At 36.8% G+C, this 22,669-nt stretch overlaps 1 protein-coding gene across 2 annotated transcripts in view; it reads right to left on the reverse strand.

Moving 5' to 3' along the window:
• ZBTB44 (zinc finger and BTB domain containing 44) overlaps window positions 1-22,434 on the reverse strand; it is a 70,377-nt gene extending 47,943 nt beyond the window's left edge. For both annotated transcript variants that reach the window (XM_044258213.1, XM_044258214.1), the window contains exon 1: window positions 22,350-22,434. The gene's annotated coding sequence lies outside the window, so the exon portion shown is untranslated. The remainder of the gene's footprint in view (window positions 1-22,349) is intronic.
• Between the last annotated feature and the right edge of the window lie 235 nt (window positions 22,435-22,669).

A 22,669-nucleotide genomic window follows, 5' to 3' on the forward strand; every position in this document is an offset into this window, starting at 1 on the left:
AAGAAACTCATTTCAAATACAATGATATAGGTAGGCTAAAAGTAAAAGGATGAGAAAATACTTCTAAGAAGTAGTCATTAGCCACATGCAGTTATCTTAATTCAAACTAAATAAAATTAATCAAATAAAATTAAATACAAACTCATTTGCCTGCCACATTTCAAGTAGATCTGTATATCAAAAAGAAGTTTTATTGTATTGGTAATGTGCCCAGTATTATTTTATTTAGAAAGTTTTCTAGAACTCTGTTATAATCTAAAATGCCTATATCATCTGTTACTTAATTAACAGCAGTAAATTAAGGTTTCTTTTTATTGTGGCAAAATAGACATAAAATTTACTATTTTAGCCATTTTTAAATGTATAGCTCAGTGGCATTAAGCACACTAATGCTGCTGTGCGACTATCATCACTACCCATCTCTAGAACTTTTATATCATCCCATACTGCAAGTCAGTATTCATTAAACAATAAATCCCCATTCTCTATCCAGCTCCTGGTTACCACCCTTCTACCTTCTGGCTCCATGAATCTGACTATTCTAGGTACCTCATATAAATGGAATTATCCAGTATCTGTCCTTATGTGACTGGCTTATTTTGTTTAGCATAATGTCTTTACGGTTCATCCATGTTGTAGCAGGTTATCAATTTACTTTCTTTTTAAAGGTTCCATTCCAATGTACATATACACATTTTATTCACCTACTGATGGACATTTGGTTTGTTTCCATGGGTAGTAGAGATTTCTACTTAAAGAAACTAATGTTTACTCTCAAATTCAAACAATCTCCAGGTAGAGAGGAATCCTGGAGGTCATCTAGTTCTATAGCCTTCTAATACTTAAATCATTCGATGGAAGTTATCACAACCATGAAGTTCTTGTATTTCTCCTGTACTATCCTGAGTGAGGGTGGCTACTGCTTTAAACTGTTCATATTTATTTTTCAAAGTTGGCAATTATCATCAGTATTTTATTTATTTTAAGGATTTTATTTATTTATTTGATAGAGAGAGACCGTGAGAGAGAGAACACAAGCAGGGGGAGTGGGAGAGGGAGGAGGCGGCTTCCCACTGAGCAAGAAGCCTGATGTAGGGCTCAATCCCAAGACACTGGAATCATGACCTGAGCTGAAGGCAGATGCTTAACGACTGAGCCACCCAGGCGTCCCTATCATCAGTATTTTAATTAATTTATGTAACTGTGACAAATATAACAAATGTTCACATGTGTGATATACCTGCATGGGCAAGGCTAGATTTTTAAAAAATATTGTGTACCATGTAGAAAATCTGCCCTTATCATTTTTAAGTGTACAGTTCAGTGGCATTAAATAAACTCACATATAAATGGAATCCTCACATATGTGCTACTGTGCAACCACATAAGTATTTCTAAAACTTTTTCTGTGGCAAGGCCAGATTTTTTACGACACTCAAAAGAGCTGCAGGGAATAAAGGCAAAAGGCAAATAGCAGCACAGATTTAATTTTGGGAGGATATTCTCAAACAGATTTTATGAAGTGTGTAAGAAATAAGTTCATCTATTTAAATATATTTTTAAAAATTCATTTTTATGTAAAGAAAATGAGTGTGTTTAATCTCACCTATAAAAACTAAGCTCTGACATTAAGAAATCTTGATTTTTTTTCTGACCGTTTCTACAGATACTTAAAAGGCAAGCACATATGTAGATAAAATTTATAGAATTACACTGTATGTTATGTTACTGCAATTTTTTCCATTTTATCATTCTTGCTTATAGGCAATATGGATGTATAGTTCATACTTTGCTCACTTATCCTCATTAGTTTGTTCATGGATACTTTATGTGGAAGACCCAAAAGACTCCACTCCAAAACTGCTACAACTCATACAGGAATTCAGTAAAGTGTCAGGATATAAATCAATGCACAGAAATCAGTTGCATTTCTATACACCAACAGCAAGACAGAAGAAAGAGAAATTAAGGAGTTGATCCCATTTACAATTCACCCCAAACCGTAAGATACCTAGCAATAAACCTAACAAAAAGGCAAAGAATCTGTACTCAGAAAACTATAAAATACTCATGAAAGAAACTGAAGAAGACACAAAGAAATGGAAAAACGTTCAATGCTGATGGACTGAAGAACAAATATTGTGAAAATGTCTATGCTACCTAAAGCAATCTACAAATTTAATGCAATCCCTATCAAAATACCATAAATTTTTTTTCGAAGAAATGGAACAAATAATCCTAAAATTTATATGGAACCAGAAAAGACCCTGAATAGCCAGAGAAATGTTGAAAAAGAAAACCAAAGTTGGCGGCATCACAATTCCAGGCTTCAAGCTCTATCACAGAGCTATCATCATCAAGACAGTATAGTACTGGCACAAAAACAGACTCATAGATCAATGGAACAGAGCAGGGAGTCCAGAAATGGACCCTCAACTCTATGGTCAACTAATCTTCGACAAAACAGGAAAGAATCTCCAATGGAAAAAAGTCTCTTCAACAAATGGTGTTGGGAAAATTGGGACAGCCACATGCAGAAGAATGAAACTGGACCATTTCCTTGCACCACACACAAAAATAGACTCAAAATGCACGAAAGACCTCAATGTGAGATAGGAATCCATCAAAATCCTTGAGAATAACACAGGCAGCCACCTCTTCAACCTCAGCCGCAGCAACTTTTTCCTAGAAACACTGCCAAGGCAAGGGAAGCAAGGGCAAAAATGAACTCCTGGAACTTCAATCAAGGCCAAAAGCTTTTGCACAGCAAAGGAAAGTCAACAAAACCAAAAGACAACTGACAGAATGGGAGAAGATATTCACAAATGACATATCAGATAAAAGGCTAGTATCCAAAATCTATAAAGGACTTATCAAACTCAACACCCAAAGAACAAATAATCCAATCAAGAAATGGGCAGAAGACATGAACAGACATTTCCCCAAAGAGGACATACAGACACATGAAAAAGTGCTCAGCATCACTCACCACCAGGGAAAAAGAAATCAAAACCACAATGAGATACCACCTCACACCAGTCAGAACGGCTAAAATTAAGTCAGGAAACAATAGATGGTGGCAAGGATGTGAAGAAAGGGGAACCCTCCTACACTGTTGGTGGGAATGCAAGCTGGTGCAGCCACTCTGGAAAACAGTAAGGAGATTCCTTAAAAAGTTGAAAATAGAGCTACCCTATGACCCAGCAATCACACTACTGGGTATTTACCCTAAAAATACAAATGCAGTGATCCGAAGGGGCACGCACACCCAAACATTTATAGCAGCAATGTTCACAATAGCTAAACTAAAGAAAGAACCTAGATGTAGATGTCCATTAAAAGATGAATGGATAAAGATGTGGGATGGATGGATGGATGTGTGTGTGTGTAATGAATACTACGCAGCCATAAAAAAACTGAAATTTTGCTGGGGCGCCTGGGTGGCTCAGTGGGTTAAGCCACTGCCTTCGGCTCAGGTCATGATCTCAGGGTCCTGGGATCAAGCCCCGCGTCGGGCTCTCTGCTTGGCGGGGAGCCTGCTTCCCTTCCTCTCTCTCTGCCTGCCTCTCTGCCTACTTGTGATCTCTCTCTGTCAAATAAATAAATAAAATCTTTAAAAAAAAACTGAAATTTTGCCATTTGCAATGACATGGACAGAACTAGTGGGTATTATGCTAAGTGAAATAAGTCAATCAGAGAAAGACAATTATCATATGATTTCTCTAATATTAGTAATTTGAGAGGCAGGTAGGGAGGGAAAAAATGAAACAAGATGGGATTGGGAGGGGGACAAACCATAAGAGACTCTTAATCTCAGGAAACAAACTGAAGGTTGCTGGGGGTTGGAGGAGAGGCATAGGGTGGCTGGGTAATGGACATTGGGGACGGTCTGTGCTATGGTGAGTGCTGTGAATTGTGTAAGACTGATGATTCACAGACCTGTACCCCTGAAGCAGATACTCACGGATAAAATAAAATTGAAGTAACCATAATAATCACAAACTGGTAATTCATAATTGTCACAATTATTAATGGTACTATACCTTAGTAAAAGTTCTTTACATAAGATGGGGCAATTAAGCCATGGAAGCCCCATTCCTTAAGCTCCAGCTGTAACTCACAACCGACAAAAAGAGGTACAATCACAAAACCTCTGGTAAGATCTGCTCCTTTGAGGACCCTGACTATAGTTGGTCAAGAACAGGACTTCCTATAGGAACTCTGGAGATTACTAGTCTTTGTAGATAGACTGTGGAGAAATACTGCATTTTGATATAGTGATTATTGTCTACAGAGGAACCATATGCCGGACAGAGGTTTGACTCTGGGACTGATACGTACATTATTTTTTTATACTATAATATCTATAACATATATGATAATATATAATATTTATAATAACCAGTATTATTTGTGCCCCGAATGTTATCATAGAAGTTAAAGAGATAAAAGATGGAGGAATAGATTGAAATGAGGCATTTTTTCCCCCTCAGCTGAGAAAAAAACCTCAGAAATATAGTGAAGGGATTTGAATTTTGAAGATGAAAGGGATATTAGATTATTTGCAGTTTAAGAAGTTTTTTAGTTCAAAATACTTATCAGGTGCCAGATAACATTCTTTTTAAAATAGTCCAGAAAGACTAACAAAGTCAGTAACTTAATGGAAGATGAGGATAGGACTCAGATTACTCCATTCTTGGAAATCCACTGGTTTGTACAAAAATCACATATAAAAGCAGGACCAGGAGCTAGAACTACTACATTATGACAAATACTCTTTCCATTGATTTGATTAATAAGGTAAGAATAGTAGTGTAAGAACAGTTAATAAAATTTTTATTTTACTACTTCTAGAACTCACATTCGATCTGTTCAAATTAGTAATCAACTATCCTGAAAGTGACAAACTGCTTTTATACAACTAAAAAAACCAGAGTAGGATGGGAAAAAGTTAAGATTCCTTGCAGTAAACACCTTTCTAAATTGTCAACTGATACAAAGTCAGACAAATTCTATAACAAAATGATGTCTGAAAAAAAATTGCTTACTGAGCCAGAATTTTGAAAGCCGAGTCTTAGAAGTAGTATTTGCTGTAAAACAACCTATAGAGAAAAATAACTGTGAAAATACCTAACGTAGCCTACTCTGATGATCCGAAAATCTGATGTCTCAGGAAAATATGTCTATAGTTGCAACTTTCAATCTATAAATATAAAAATCTACAATAAAGCCTTTTAAAAACACTAATTTAAATTTTTAATAAACTTACTAGCACAATGGGGTGCCTGGGTGGCTCAGTGGGTTGAGCCTCTACCTTCGGATCGGGTCATGGTCCCAGGGTCCTGGGATGGAGCCCCACATCGGGCTCTCTGCTCTGCGGGGACCCTGCTTCCCTCTCTGCCTGCCTCTCTGCCTACTTGTGATCTCTGCCTGTTAAATTAAAAAACAAAACAAAACAAAAAAACTTACTAGCACAATATATATCTCTCACATCCTAATTCATTTTTAAAAAATATTTTAAAAAATATTTTATTTATTTATTTGAGAGTAGGGAGAAGCAGAGGGAGAGTGGGAGGGAGAAGAAGACTCCCCACTAAGCAGAGAACTCCCGAGGTCTCTGGGATCATGACCTGAGCTGAAGGCAGATGCCTAACCAACTGAGCCACCCAGGAGTCCTGCTATTGAGGTTTTTAACTATAGATATGTCAATTAATACTCTTAGTACCTCTGTCTCTTTGAACTACAGAAGACTGCTCTAAGGATATATGATGTCTTTTGACATAGTACAGGTTAATAGTACTTTTGACATAGTACAGGTTAAATTAATTAAAAGAATTATAGTTTTCCACATTGCCCAAATCCAGTAACAAATTTCTCCACCTCATATGTAATTAAACAAATTTCTCCACCTCATATATAATTAAGTTTTATTTACTTCACTATATTAAATTGTTACCAGTTAATACATTATATGTTGCCTGGAGACAGCATGTATGCTAGGAAGCTTTGTAGTTCAGACAGATCTAGATCTTAATCATGATTAAATGAGATTAAGAATATGGAAAGCACCCAATGCCTGGCACACAGTATTATTACAGTATGTACAGAACTGAGTAGTAGATGAGCTAACCTTATTGACAGATCTTGGACTCTATCAACTCTGTATGAATTAATCTTAATCTCTTAATTCCATCACTCTTCCTGAACTACAATTCTGGACTTCTAATGACCAGAGAGAGTGTTACACAATTCCCTCTGAATGTGTCTGTCTTGTTTCAAATTTACCATTTAAAACTGAACTTAAAGTCTCAACTGATACCCCACTGCAAAATTTCTAATTTTGTTAATGATGGATACTTTCAGTTGCCTAGACACCCAGAGCTTAATATAGTACTCATTTTTGATTCACCTCCTCACCTCCTGTCAAAACCTGGAAATCTTCTCTCAGCTACTGTCCCTTCATAGATAAATTTGGAAAAATTACATATACTTTCTACTGATGAACATGTATTGATAAATCAAAATCATACTCTAGAATGTTAAAAAAGGTTCTGCATGGCCATTTAAGTCTTTGCTCTCTCATTTCCTTTAGTTTGCTCTCTCTGCACTTAATTTTGTGGTTGTGGATACTATTAAATTCAGCATGGTCTATAAGCATAAAAAGCAGAAGAATGCTGAAAGCATATTAATAAACAGAGGTATGTGGGGCACCTGGCTGGCTCAGTTGGTAGAGCATGTGACTCTTGATCCTGGGGTTATAAGTTTGAACCCCACTATACTGGGTGTAGAGGTTACTTAAAAAATAAAATCTTTTGAAAAATTATAAACAGAGGTATATGATTATGGTGGAAATAAAATGCTGAGATAAATATATTAATCAAGAATGAGAAAGCACGCTGCCCCCATGAATGGGATATATCACTGAATAGTATGAATGATTCTGAAATACCCACAACAAATCCTGTAACATATGAAGATGCTATATCCATGTGATTAACTGATAATACTCAGCAAGTGACAAGAAAATGTAATTGGAGTAATGGAAGAACTTTTGAGTATGTGGTTCAGCACTAGAAGGCAAGGTTTCAAACTCTTTAGTCTCAGGATCCCTGTATACTCTTAAAATCCACTGAGAATCCCAAATAGCTTTTGTTCATGGTTACCATATTATAAATCAGAAGTTAGATATGTAAAAAATAATTATTCTTTTAAAAATAATAAGCCCATTAAGTGCTGACACAACATATTTTTCTAAAAACTACATTCTCAGACCAAAAAAAGAAAAAGCAACAGTGACACTGATTTTGTAAATAGCTTAAAGTCTGGTTTATAATATAAGCTGAATTCTTATTTCTGCATCTGCATTCAGTCTGTTGAAAAGTCCACGGAATACTGTGAGAATAAGAATGAAAATAACAAACAATATCTTAATACTGTTATAAAATAGTTTTGACCTTGTAAACCCTCTGAAAGGTTCTGGGGATTGCCAGGAGAGTCCCCACACCACATTAACCACCACTTTAATGTTTAATGTTAAATCAAGAGATGGTTAGAAATGTGCAGACCAGAACTTAAAGGCTAAGCGAGGTAAATTGGAGGCTTCAACTTCTGACCCAGACCAGAAAAAGGTGCTTCCTTATCTTCAAATCTGCATATCAAAAGTAGTAAAATCCACGGTCACTTAAGATAATCATAAAGGAGTGTCATATGTCATGTGTGTGTGGAGGGGAGGATCAGAAGGACCTGCTTCAACAAATGTGCAATGTATATGTAATAGTTCCATGTAGGTAAAACACAGTCAAGAAAAAGGCTTACCTAAGAGGAACAGAACTTGCTGAGAGCCTCAGGGGTTAGCAGATTAGAACAAGCAAAGAAACCACAAAAAACAAGCACACAAGCCTAGAATTATGTGGACCATCTTGGAACTATAAGGAGACAGCCTACAGATGGCAAAGCAAAAAGTTGAGAACTTGGATTCTTGATGATGTCACTGAATTGCTATGAATAACCAACTCTGAAGCTACCTTACTCCAGGATTTCTTGTTGGTTTTGTGTGAAATAATAAATGTCTTTAATGTTTAAGTCACGTGATTCAAGATTTTCTGAAAAACAAAATGAATATTCACATACAGATGCCCCACAGGTACTTGAACAGGTCACTGAATTCATCATCATTCCTCACCTATGCACTCGTCCTCTTCAAGTTCTGTGGCCAATGATACCACCAATCCGAAAAAGCGAAAGTCATCTATGACATCTGCAACAGACTTAAAAAGGTCATACACCCGCCCCCCATATGTCTATGTCCTAATGCCTGGAGTTTGCACTTTTATGATGAAGACTTTACAGGTAAATTAAGTATCTTGGAATAGGGAGATTGCCTGGAATATTCAGGTGGGCCCTAAATACAAATGTTAGCACTCTTAAGAAGTAAAAGGAAATCTGACACCCGTATCAGAGAAGGTGATGTGAAGATGGAGCAGCAATCAGAGTGATGTGGCTACAAACCATACACTGCCTGCAGCCACCAGAAGTGAGAAGAGACAAGGAATGGATTCTCCTCCAGAGCCACATGGAAGCCACTCCGAAGGAGTGCCCAACATCTTCATTTCAAAGCAGTGATATGGACTTTGAACCTCTGGCCTCCAAAACCCTGAGAGAATACGTTTGTTTTAAACCATCCAGCTCATGACATTTATAACACAATAGCCACAGGAAACAAATACAACTTCTATCTTTCTCTTTTCCTCCTAACACAGCCTTGGTCTCTAAGGCCTATCTCATATCCATCTTTTCCTTTCTTCCTTAACCATTGCTTTGGACTACTTAAATATCCTGACTGGTCTCCCTCTCTTCCCACCAATCCTGAATTAATCCTTCACCATTATTCAGATATTCTCCATTGTTCAAATATTCTCTAAAGTATAATCATATAAGTCTAGTACTTACTACTTCACACCTTATCTCAGGAAACAAACCCTATACAGTACACCTTGTTCTTTTCAGCACTTTTATATACATATGATATTGATTTCAATATATAAAATCCTTGAGATAAAGTGGATTATCCTCCTCGCTTTATGCTGGTAAGGAAATTGAAGCAGACAGAGTAAGTAACTTACCTAAAGTCATAGGGCTGGTAAATAACAATTTATATCCTGATGCTAATCTTTTTGTCTCATATTCTCTCCACTCTATTACATTTTTTTTTTTAAAGATCTTATTTATTTGACAGAGAGAGACACAGTGAGAGAGGGAACACAAGCAGAGGGAGTGAGAGAGGGAGAAGCAGGCTTCCTGGAGAGCAGGGAGCCTGATGTGGGACTGGATTCTAGGACTCTGGGGGATCATGACCTTTGCTGACAGCAAATGCTTAAGGACTGAGCCATCCAGGTGCTCCATCCACTCTATTACATTTTTTAGGCTGCTGTCTTTTCCTCTCTACTCTCCAACATCAACTCTTTGCTCCAAACTGATTTTGATTTTTCTCAAAATATATCACACACATTTCCACTTCCCCTACCTCTGGTCCTTTCTTAGAATCCCCTCCTTAGCAGTCTCAACAGGTCAAATACTATACTTGTTCTTCCTTCTACCCTAGATGCCAGCAACACCTCTCATTTGTATGGTATTTTTCAGATTTTAATGTATTTTCAAATATATATTCTTTGGATCTTAAAAACCTTGTGAAATATATGAGGAAGCCCCTTTAAAGATGAAGAAAAATAGTATCAGAGAAAATAAGTAGCCTAAAAGGGGCTCCAAATCAGGAACTCGGACTTCAATTAAATCCTGTCCTAACTTTAATCAATGCTGCCCCTCCCTTCACCTACAGTACTTTCTGTCTTGACCCCTAATTTGGCATCTGATAGAGTACCAACTTAGGTTTTACCAGGGCTTATTCCCCAGGGACAATTCTAATATGTTAATGAAATTGCTCATACCTGCGTTCTTTAAAACACATTTTATAAGTACTTGAGATATACCTGATGTACAATAAATTGCATATAAAGTGTACAAGTTGACTAGTTTTGACATATACATCATCACCACAATCAAGATAAGGAAAACTTCTGTGACCCCTAGAAGTTTCTTTGTGTCTTTTTGCAATTTTCCCCTCCTATTCCTCTGTAGCAACTAATTATTTGCTTTTCATTTTAAATTAGCTGCATTTTCCAGAACTTTATATAATAGAATTATACAATACAGACTTTATTACTTATCTGGGTTCTTTCACTGGATAAAATTATTTTGAGATTCATCCACATTGTTGGGCTCAAGAATTTTTATTCCTTTTACTGCTGAGTACTATTTACTCTATTGTATAGATATATTAGAATCTGTTTTTCATTTAACTGTTGACAGACTTTTGAGTTATTTCCAGTTTGAGGCTATTACAAGTAAAGCTGCTATGAACATTTACGCAAAGTCTTCATTTGGATACACCTGGAGGTTCTTAATCATTTCTGCTTCTATACCATTTACCTATTATATTCTTACTAGAAACACTGGTTATTATAGTGCAGTGATTCTCACTGGGCATCCCTTTATGGCCACAAAAGAACAACTGCTCTACCTCAGTAGTTTATGTATAACAGGCGATCAATTGTTTGTAGATCTTGTGGTCTTACGGACACACATGCTACGTGAGAGGCTGAGGGTATGTGTATTCTGTGTGTATTCTCCCTAACACAGAGAGGGCACTTAAAAAATGCTGAGTAAATTAGAGTTTAACATATAGGACATGCAAAGTTTAAGAACAGATAAGCCATAAAACAAACAAAAAAACCAGAAGAGCCATAACTCAAGATAAAAATTTCATGCTAGCCATCAAAAGAAATGAAATCTTGCCATTTGCAACAACGTGGATGGAACCAGAGGTTATTATGCTGAGCAAAATAAGTCAATCGGAGAAAGATAACTATCATGTAATCTCCCTGATATTAGGAAGTGGAGCTGCAACGTGGTGGGTTTGGGGGGGTAGGAAAGAATAAATGAAACAAGATGGGATCAGGAGGGAGACAAACCGTAAGAGACTCTTAATGTCATAAAAACAAATTGAGGGTGGCAGGGGAGGCCTCAGGAGAGAGTGGTAGGGTTATGGACATTGGGGAGGGTATATGATATGGTGAGTGCTGTGAAGTGTGTAAACCTGGCAATTCACAGACCTATACCCCTGGGGCTAATACTACATTATATGTTTATAAAAAAAAAAATTCATGCTAAAACTACACAGAAAATGTATGTAAGTAAACTAGTGAAAATTGCAACTCAATTACTTCTCTCTCTAGAAAGTTATTAAGTTAAAGTAAGATGTTTTTCACTATCATTAAGAATTAATTTTTTACAAATATTACAGTACCACAATTTTAAATTTTGTTCCAAAGCAAAAGCAAATACCTGTATTCTTCTATGAAAGGAAGTATACTTTTTAGAATAAATTCACATTGAGTACTCATATTTGAGAACACACTTTTACTTTCTCTGAACAGTAATAAAAGTGTATGTGATCTTTAATTTGACAATGGTTTATTTCCCATGGGTCTTCCTTAAGTGTTTATTTAAAGTTTTCAGGAAGAATTTCAGATGGATCACTGTATCTGAGCAAAAAAAAAAAAAAAAAAAATTTAACTTTTATAACTAGCCATTTTTTAATCAAAGATTTTAATCACTTCAGAGTTTAAGAAAGAGACTGAAATTTACCAGGATTTAATAAATCAGTTAAACCAGTGACTGAACTATTAGAATTTCCTCTCATTGCTTGTAGCCAGAGTCATGCTGATTGTTAATTTCTACATTAAGGGAAGATTAGTTAATATATATTGAGTAATTCACCAGGTGTCTTTATCTCACTCTGGGCTCATGATTCTGAGAAAGGGATTTAAAAATCCAGTTATAAATGAGGAAATCAAAGGTACAATTAACTTGGCCTTTGTCCTATAAATAATAAAATCAGGATTTGAACAGAAGTCTATTTGACTATAAAATTCAAATTCATAGTCCCTTCCTCCTATCCCATCATGTTGCCATTCATAAGGATTCAATCACAGTATGTAAGGAATATCAGCTGTTACTATCAATTCATTATTATTAGAAAGCAAGCTTAAAGAAAGGACAGATCTTATTCGCTCTTTGGGATCCTTACATGAGAAAGTTAAATTCAAGTCCGTTTTAGCTAATTAGCATTTAAAGAGATTTCTTTTCTTCCCTGAAGAGTTTTTACGCCCTCACATTAAGTACTCAAGAGTTTCAATGTGTTTCCTTTAGAAACAGAACTACAGTGACTTTACTCAACAGGCCTTCACATTGCTGCCAACTTTAAATGTGTCTTATTATGGATTGTACTGTCTCCCCCCCCCATATGATTAATATAATCCCCAGTACCTGAAAATGTTACCCGATTTGGAAACAGGCTCTTTTCAAAGGTAATCAAGTTAAAATGAGGTAACTGGGGGGGCACCGGGGTGGCTCAGTTGGTTAAGCGTCAGCCTTCAGCTCTTGTCCTGATCCGGGATCCTGGGATCAAGCCACACAGTGGACTCAACTTCTCCCTCTGCCCCTCTGCCCCTCTCCCCTGCTCATTCTCTCTCTCTCAAATAAATAAATAAAATCTTTTTTAAAAATGAGGTAATTATGATGTCCTTACATAAAGGGGATATTTGAATGAAAACAGACACACAGGGAGAACATCAAGTAAAGCCTGGAGACCTACTGCCAGAAGCCATGGCACTAACAGAAGCAAAGGGAACAGCATAGTTGATTCCTCATAGGTTCCTTCCTTCAGAAGGAACCAACCCTGCCAATAATTTGATTCTGGACTTGATTTAACTACACTAAATTTTAATGGACTCAACATTTCAACTAAAAGGCAGAATAGGAATAAAAAAGCAAGTCCAACTGTATGCTCTTTTTAAGAAATAAATAAGAGGACACAGGTATGTTAGAAGATTTACCATGCAAACAATGAAGACAGGTAGGCTGAGTTCCCTATTTTTATTATCAGACAGACTTCAAGACAAAAATATTATCGGAGATAGAAGTGTATAACAGTAAGAAATGTGTGTGCACCTAATAACAATGCTTTAAAATATAAGCAGTAAACACTGACAGAGTTAAGGAGAAAGACAATACACAATAATACTTGGAACTTTTAATACCCTCTCAATAACTGACAGAACTAGCTCCTACTCCAAAGTCACTAAAGACATAAAAGATCTGAATAATAGCATCAACCACCTTAACCTGATATTTATAGTGCAGAATACATACTCTTTTCAAGTACAACACAGTGTGCTCATCAAGACAGATATGTTGGATCATTAAGACAAATCTTAACAAAGTTTAAATGAATGAATGCACACAATGTTCTCTCAAAGGGAAAAAAAAAAAGAAAATGTTCTTTCACCATACATAAACACATACGATTAGAAATCAATGAGTTACCAAGAAAACCCCAAATATTTGGAAACAAAATACTGAAATAATTCACATGTTGACTGAAGGAATCAACAAAGGAACTGGAAAGTATTTTTAACTGAGTAATAATTAAAATACATCATTAAGATTTGTAGGATGTTGCTAAAGCACTGCTTGGGGTAGTATTTATAGTTTTCAATACATGTATTAGAAAAGAATGTCTAAAAATCAGTGGCCTATAATCACACACCTACCACCTCCTACCCATCAGAATGGCTCTTATTAAATAAAATAAAACACAACAAAACACACAAAAAGTAGCAAGTGTTGGTGAGAATGTGGAAGAAAAAAATCCTTGTGCACTGTTGGTGGGAATATTAAGTATAGCCATTGTGGAACACAGTACGGGCATTCCTAAAACACTTAAAAAATAGAGGGGCATTTGGGTGGCTCAGTTGTTAAGCATCTGCCTTCGGCTCAGGTCATGATCCCAGGGTCCTGGGATGGAGGCCCACATCAGGCTCCCTGGCTTGGCTGGAAGCACTCCCCCTGCTTGTGTGTTCCCTCCTTGGTTGTGTCTCTCTCTGTCAAATAAATAAATAAAATCTTAAAAAAAAACCAAAAAACTTAATAGAATATCATATTATCCAGCAATTCTACTTCTGAGTATATATCCTAAAGAAATGAAAGCAGGCACATGAACATTTTTTGTGCACAAATATCCATGGGACCATTATTCACAATAGCCAAAAGGTAGAGGTACTCCAAGTGTCCATCAATGGAAGATAAAGGAAATATGGTATACACATACAATGGAATATTATTTAGTCTTAAAAATGAAGGAAATCTGATACATACTACAATATGAATAAATCCTAGGGACAGCTATGCTAAATGAAATAAACCAGTCACAAAAGGACATTGTCTAATACCAATATGAGGTTTAGAGAGTAGTCAAATTCACAGAAAAAAAGTAGAAGGGTGGGTTCCAGGGGCTTGGGAAGGGAGGAGAATGGGGGTTACTGTTTAATGGGTACAGAGTTACAGTTTTGCAAGATGAAGAGTTCTAGAGGTGAATGGCAGTAATGGTTGCATTAAGAGCGTGAATGTATTTTATGCCATCGAACTGTACACTTAAAATAGTTAAGGTAAGAAGTCTTTAAAGCTGTATTTCACTAGAATTTAAAAAAAAAAATCAATGGCCTACGGTTCTACTTTAAGAAGCTAGAAAGAGTGCAAAGCAAGCTCAAAACAAACAGAAGGAAATGAAGCACAGACATAGAGTAAGAAACAGACCCAGCACAAATTAAAGCCCAAATGGTCCTTTAAAGAGAATCATTAGCTAGGATCCAAAATTGATAAACTTTTAGCTAAAATGATCAAGGAAAGCAAGAGGAGGAAAAAGACGGTGGGAGGCAGCAAAAAGAAAATCTGGAAAAAAGTTATTCTGAAGGACCAGGAAGGTAGAATATTCCAGAAACCAAGAGTGCAGAGTATTTCAAGGAGTGGTTGTCAGTGTCAAATGCTGCTAATAGGTCAAATAAGATATAAACCAGTCTATTTGATTTAGCCACAAGAAATACTGATGATCTTATAACAGCATATAGTAGAGTCAGACTGCAACAAAGAAAAGGAGTATACAGAAATGAGGAAGTGAAAACTGTAAGTAGAGACCATTCAATCTGAAGAAGTCTGTTTCTAAAGATAGAGCAAGAGAGTTGGAGGGAAATAAGGGCTCAAGGGAGGATACTGGTATTTTTATAGAATGGGAGAAACTAGAGAATGTTTCCTCCCCAGATATATTGTTTTTATTATAGTAAAATATAGAAATGTTTTGACAGTGGTTGGAAAGACTCAAAGAAGGAAAAGTTAAAGACAGAGGAAACAGCGATAATAGCACAAGGTCTCTGCATAGGCAGAAACTAGATTCAGTGCATGAGTAAAAAAATTAGCCTTAAACAGGAGACCCAATGATAGGAAAAAAGAGAAAAGGAAAAGTGCAGTTACAGCTAAGTTTATAGGTGGGTGGTGACAAGTAGTGAGAGTTCTTGTCTGATAGCTTTGGCTTTTCTGTTATTTCTCTTTGAAACTACAGGTAGAGGAAGACTGCTGAGAAGAGAAGAGATAAAAGTACAATTTTGAGGAAAATGAAACATGAGAAAAATGTAGAGAAAAAACCCTATAATGATGGCTAGGAGGTACTGAAGACCCAAATAAAATTGGGAGATCACAAATTTGTAGTGGCAATAACCTACGGCTTTTTAGCTTTATCTCAATAAACTGCCAAAAAATAATCTGTGGCTTTGAACTAGTTTTTTTTTTTAAAAAGAACAATAATCTTACTTAATACTTAGAACAATGCTTGGTGTATATTGAGTACTGTTTTAAGTATTTTTACATATTAAATAATTTAATTTTCACACAATCTTGGGATAGGTATCACTTTTGTATCTTCATTTTACCAGTAAGGAAAATGAAGCACAAAGAAGTTAAGGAAACTGGCCCAAAACCACATACAGTAAGTTTAAGAGTCAAGATGTGAACCCAGTGTGTGCTAGCTCTCAAAGTAAAGCTAAGTAAACCTAACTGAAGGAAGTAAAAGAAACGAGGAAGAAACAATAAAAAACAAAGAGAGGCAGTAATTCCTGTAAATAGAAATAATTCTCATACAGGTATGGTTTTTATAGTTTTATAAGGCATGGAAAAGGCATCAAAAATAAAGCAACTGTGCTCATCAAGTAAAAGAAAGCTACAAAAAAGGAAATGAGCAGTGTTGGAAGATCCAAAGCAGAAAGGAGAAGAGACCAAAAAAAAAAAGGGGGGGGGGCGGGGGAATAGAGGTAGTCAAAACGTAAAAAGAAGAAAAAAATAAAAGTAGAAGAAAGAAACTATACAACACCCTCCCTCCCCAGTAAACAACAGCAGTAAGAGAAAAACAAAATGAAGCAAAACAAGTATGCCTAAGGGTGCCTGGGTGGCTCAGTGGGTTAAGCCGCTGCCTTCAGCTCAGGTCATGATCTCAGGGTCCTGGGATCGAGTCCCGCATCGGGCTCTCTGCTCAGCGGGGAGCCTGCTTCCCTCTCTCTCTCTCTCTGCCTGCCTCTCCATCTACTTGTGATTTCTCTCTGTCAAATAAATAAATAAAATCTTTAAAAAAAAAAAAAAAAAAAACAAGTATGCCTAAGCCCTGAAACTCTAACATTTTATTTTTGTTTAAAGATTTCTCAATTTTAGCAGAGAGCACAAATACAATATTTAATAGAGACTAGTACTAAATATGCTTGCTTTTGCTTGCTAAAAGTAGGTGAGGATCAGACACTTAGGTTAAGATCTGAATTAAGAGGAAATAATTTAAAAATCATTATCTAAAGTTGTTTCAGAAGTCAGCGGGGTAGAAGTTCTACAAAATCCTGATTCCAGAGATTCAAAGTCTTGGGTTATATGCTACCCCCAAGATATCTGTAGTTATGCTGAATGCACCAAAAACAATCAAAACCAAATAAATAACCAAATTCCCTCAACATATATAAAATACATACATTTTAACTGCTGTAGGATAGCAATACAGAACTGACATTATAAACTGATCACTTATAAAACATTTTCAAGTTTTTAAAGCTATACCAAAAAATTAGTAATAGAAGAACACTCAATGTGGAAACAAGGATGGTTCTGTTCTCCAAGAGTGAGACATTAATAAGTTTCATCTATCAGTTTTCACTATTCTAAGACAGAGTTATCAATATGAAATACCATGATGATACAACTCAAGTGATTTACTCCAAAATCAGTTACGTAAAAACGTGCTAGCTAAGGTCACCCTTGGCACTAAAAATGTTAGCGAAGAAATAAATGTAGTAAGTCAACATGCCCTTCAAGCAGGAGTATAATATAAATCTAAGGTATACAGTCATTATTTTAGAGTCTATGACTAAGAATCTAGAGACTTCCAGCTCACTGTCTAAAATGGGGCAATGCATTTCCAATATAAAGAACAAAGAAAACTAATGTGGCTTTCAGTCCACCAGCGGATAAGTTTCTCCCAATCATTCTTCGGTACACTGAGAACTGTTTCTTTTGTCAATGTGAGGCATTTGCTTACATGAAAAGTATGCTCAACAGCAGTCCTCCAAGTATCAGAACATCCTAGGTGGGAAAAAGTATATATACAAATTTAATATATCTAATATTTATAAAGATACTAAAAACTATAGCTGGAAGGAGCCTAATTAAGAGCCTCTGAACTGATGAAGTAAACCCCTTTACAACAGTCTTTGACTCTTGATCATTTTCGGTGACAATTTTTATCCTTTATAGGGCTAGGAAGACTTACTAAAAATTTAAGAAAATCACTGTAGGCATAGAGGATATAGCATGTTACTGGTTTTTACAGAACTATCAATAATGTTTTATAATAATAATATATTGCTAATCACTCCTGATATTTTATTATGAAAAATCTCAGATGGATCAAAATTTAAAGAATTTTACAGGTGAATATGTGCATAACCATACCTAGATTCTACCGTTAACATTATTATACTTGTTTTATCACGTATCTATCCATCCACCAATCCATCTTGATTTTCGATGCTTATTTATTCACTTATGCAAAGTTTTACTGATTGAGAGACTATGTAGGGTATAGGAATGGGGGGTAGGGAGAGGGAGACAGAGAATCCCATGCAGACTCTGCCAACCGCAAAGCTAGAAGTAGGGCTCAATCACATGCTCCTGAGATCATGACCTGGGGTGAAATCAAGAGCCACCCAGGCGCCCTGATGCTCTACTATTTAAATACCTATTAAAATGGTATCCAAATGCAGTTTCTGAAGCAAAGTCTGATATACTAAGGATGTGTGATAGATATGACAAGCACTTGGGGCACTTGGGGCTCTTGGCATACAATCTTCAGTGTTGCTACAGGACAAACATCAGTCACGTACTTCCTTTAATTCATGGTTAATGAAATATATTTTACTACCCATTATATTTAGCTACGAGGTGTACCAAAGTAGTATAACGCTAATTCTGAAGACAGACTTGGGTGTGAAAGCTGGATTACAGTTTCCTTACTCGCAAAATAAGAGATTAGCAGCCATATCAAAGAGTTAATGTGAAATTTAAATGAAATAAAATGTTTAGTACAATGCTGACTTTCTGAAAGGGTTCAACGAATGTTAGCAATATTCTTAGTGTATTTTCCCCTTCACTCTATCACAATTGGTTCTACCTGTCATATCGTTATACACACCTATGCAATTGTTTGTGACATTTCCCCCCTTACTTTATGTGTTCTAATATTAGGAAATCTCTTTTTACTGAGATTGAGGACAGAATAAGTGAATGGGTCCAAAGCACAGACATTCTCCATTTTCCCACTCCACTCCTTGAAGGAAATTGATGTTCACTCTGTTACCCAAAACAGTGATAGCATACAAAGAGGAAAACACATGGGCCCCATTTTTTGCTTTTTATAGCACCTGGCTGGTAGGTGATTGAGATAAACTGACTGTCCTCTGCCCACTTTAGACAACCACTGCTCCCTCCTAAACTCTCATTTGAATACCTAATTATAATCTCTATCAAATTTTGCCCAATCCAAACAAAACATGCTGTTGTCACTGATCACATGTCCGAATGCCCTTTATATCCACAGACTGCATGTCAGGTTTTTTTGTGGCATACAAGTAGATGGATTCATAAAACTTACACCATCTCCATACCTCTTTAAAGACTTGGTTTTCAAGTAAAGTGTGCAGAAGCTTGAAATATATTTTTCTGCTCACCTTCAAGGATTAGTCTTAATTCTTTCTCTTTGCCAGAGGAATCAGAATCTAATTGCAAAATTTAAAATTACTCCTACATCACTTCAAGGAAATAACATACTGCTAAGCCTTCTGCAGTTAAAACATATGAGAATATATTAGATACTCAAGGGTCTACTTCATCTTAAAAATTAATTTAGGTGAGGATTCTTTAACCATACTTTTAAAAACAGTTGTCTTTTGAACTATGTATTGAACCATATATTTGACATATTCAAAAATAAAGAAAACCCCAAAATAATAAATAAAACAAATGAGCTGTATCAAATTGGTAGCTTAAATAAACAGAAAAGTATTTCAAGTAACTTCTGAACACCATAAATACTCTGATTATATACCCTTTATATCATGCACCAAGATTTTCATTTAAGAGACAAATATAAAATCAAAGAAGGAAAAGTCTACTATGTTAAATTCGAACTGGATATATCCCTACAAACTTAGAATTCAACAAATAAGCAAAAAACCATTTTTTAGTTCTTTCCTCTGAAAGGGTCTTGAAGCAATGACACTCCAGCAGCAATGAATATGAATATGTCCACATCCTGATCTTGGTTTCTATATACCCTTTCTCATCAAACAGAACCAAGACTCCTTAGATAGCCCATTCCAGATCTAGAACAAAGAAAGTAACAAGGTAAGCGTTGGGTATCTTGTGCCTGAAAGCACTCCAAGAATGCTCCAATGGTAATCAGGAGTGTTTAAAAAAAAAAAAAAAGGACACAGGAGCCAGGTTGAAAAGGTTCCTACTATCCAAATCTGGGACAATCTGATAAAAAAGAAAAATGACTGTAACAGTTATTTTAAAAAAATGAATAAATACACTAAATACCATGAGTCCAAAGTGTATCCTGCAAAAAAAAAAAAAAAAAAAAAGAAAGAAAGGAGGAAAAAAAATCTCATTTGCAACCACTGAGGTAACTATTTCTCCAATCCTTTCTCTGAATACTGATAATCAAAGGGAAAAAATTAAGCATTTACTGCAGATTTGTGGGAAGAACTTTAGTTTATCCCTAGCTAATGAAGGAAATCTTTCTTACATTTTAATCTCCATAAAACTGATTTAATCAAGAGCCACCAAAGAGTGTTAAAATCACTAAGCAAAAGGTGGCCAGAAACAGGATATTTGCTTGGTGTCAAGTATTACCCCAAGATGACGTACAAATCACAAACAGCAAACCACACCCTTATAACAGATTTGGCAGTCACCACTTGAGTGGTCATTTGGCATCACTAATAGTATAGCAATCTGACATCATATACCAGTTTATGAAGCAGTATGAAGTACATAGTATCCCTTATTCTTGCCAAAGGAAGTTTTACATCTAGCTAATTGAGTTTTTCTTTAGATCTAACTTCCAGTAACAGAAAATTCAAGGGGTTGGGGAATAAGTTAAATGCCACTAAGAAGAAACAGACAAATATAGAATGCGGGAGTTGTCTTAACAACTGGTTTGGTCAATTAAGTGTTAGAAAAAAAGGAGATGGGTATTATTCTTTTTAAAAGTGATAATCATCAAATGCAATACATTAATCTTGACTGAATACAGAAAAGGACAAATTTCTCAAGGAGATTTTAGAATAAAGAGGAAATCTGCATACAGATAGTTAATTTAGAAAGATGTTGATAACGATGTTTGGGATAAGTAGGAGAATGTCCTTTATTTTTAGGAAATGCGTGCTCAAATAGTTGAGGGTCCTGTTGTATGCAACTTACTTTCAAATGGTCACACACACAGAGACACCAAAAGGGAGAAGTGAGGACCGAACAATAAATGTTACTCACTGAATCTACACAGTGGAGTATTCACTATTTCTTTCTCAATTTCATTAAGACAAATTTTTCATAATAAGGTTGAAAAAGTGTTCCTGTACTGAGAGGCAAAGCAGAAATATACTCACATTGCGATTATATCTGGGTACAATTTTCACTTCTAGCTGTATTATTTGTCTCATCTATATAAAATTAAAGTAACAGTATCTAAATCATTAGGTTGTTCTGAGGATTAAATAAGATTACATATGTAAAATGCCTGTAGTACACAAAATAAGTAAATCTGGTTTCCATAATTAATGTTATCTTCCTAAAATACAAGACTACAGGAAAACATTTCTTTCATTATTTTCACATTGCGTGATAAGAAAACTACATTAGGTACAATTAAATATTATTAATCCACTGGCAGTCAATGTGAAGTAATGAGGGAAATGAAGATTTATATAATACTTTTTCTAATCCAATAATTCTAACTGAAAGCCTAGGTAAAAGGAAATCACAAAAATTTTACCAAGCCAAACTGTTTGCCATCCTATCAAATTGTTTACGTGCTTATGGTGTTAGTTTGTATCTGAAAAAACCTGTAAGAAAATAAGTGGAAGAGAATTTTTTCCTGACCTCAACAGATTTATTTATATGTTGAAAAAACTTAAGTTTTTGTCTTCATTTCTCTAAGTTCCAATAAAGTACACAATTACTAATCTTTATTCTAAATTCTGGTTAAGATTCATAGAACTCACAAGGATGCAATTTCCTTTCATCAGTACTAACGTACTTGTCATTTCACTTACAGGTAACCCCTTTTTTTCTGGCTAGGCCAGCAGAAAATGACTAGATGCAGAGTGATCCTCAGGTAGAGAAGAAAAAGAGGTGTTTGTTATTATTTTTTAAGAGTGCCATCCTTTTCTTTCCAGTACCAGAGAAAAGGCAGCAGGGGAGACAGGGGTGGGGGGAGGTGGGGGGGGACAGGTCTCCGGTTAGACCAGGTGAGAGGAGGTAACACCTCTGCCTTCTTTGGGTTAGGGTGTTGGGCAAATGGGCATGCAAATGATGGGGAGCACCCTGAACGATCGGGGTGATTTCCAACTGGGGGGCCGAAGGCTAGTCTCCTCCTTGAAGGATTAAATGCCACTGAGGGGACCCTATGGGGTGTCTCCCGGAGCGGATTGGGTGACAAGATCAGGCTTTCCTTTCCGTCCAGCGCCAGATGGGGGACGCGTGGTGTCAGCCCCTGGGCGGACGCACCCCGAGGGCACTGGCGGCGAGGAGTGGCTAGTTATTGCCCCCGCTGGGGCCAAACGGCCCGCTCGCCCCCCTCTCCCCGTTACCTGAGGGCGGCGGTGCCGGGGCCCGGAGGCCTGGTGCTCCTCCTCCTCCTCCTCCCCGCCAGGCTGAGGCGGCGAGGTGGCGGCGGCGGCGGCGGCGGCGGCGGCGACAGCCCGGGGGGAGGGGGCGGAGCGCGCGGCTCGCTGCCTCTCTCCTCCCCGGGGAGGCTGAGGGGACCCTATCTCGGGCCGCCGCGCCTAGGCCCGTGGACAGCCTGTGGCTGGGGCATGGCGGCACAACCAGCAGCGTGCCTGGGAGGTGGGAGAGGGCGAAGCGACGGGAGGGAAGCACCCGCTGCTCTCGGAGGGGCCTGAGGGGAGGA

The sequence above is a fragment of the Neovison vison genome, chromosome 7, assembly GCF_020171115.1.
Source record: "Neovison vison isolate M4711 chromosome 7, ASM_NN_V1, whole genome shotgun sequence".
Lineage (NCBI taxonomy): Eukaryota > Metazoa > Chordata > Mammalia > Carnivora > Mustelidae > Neogale > Neogale vison.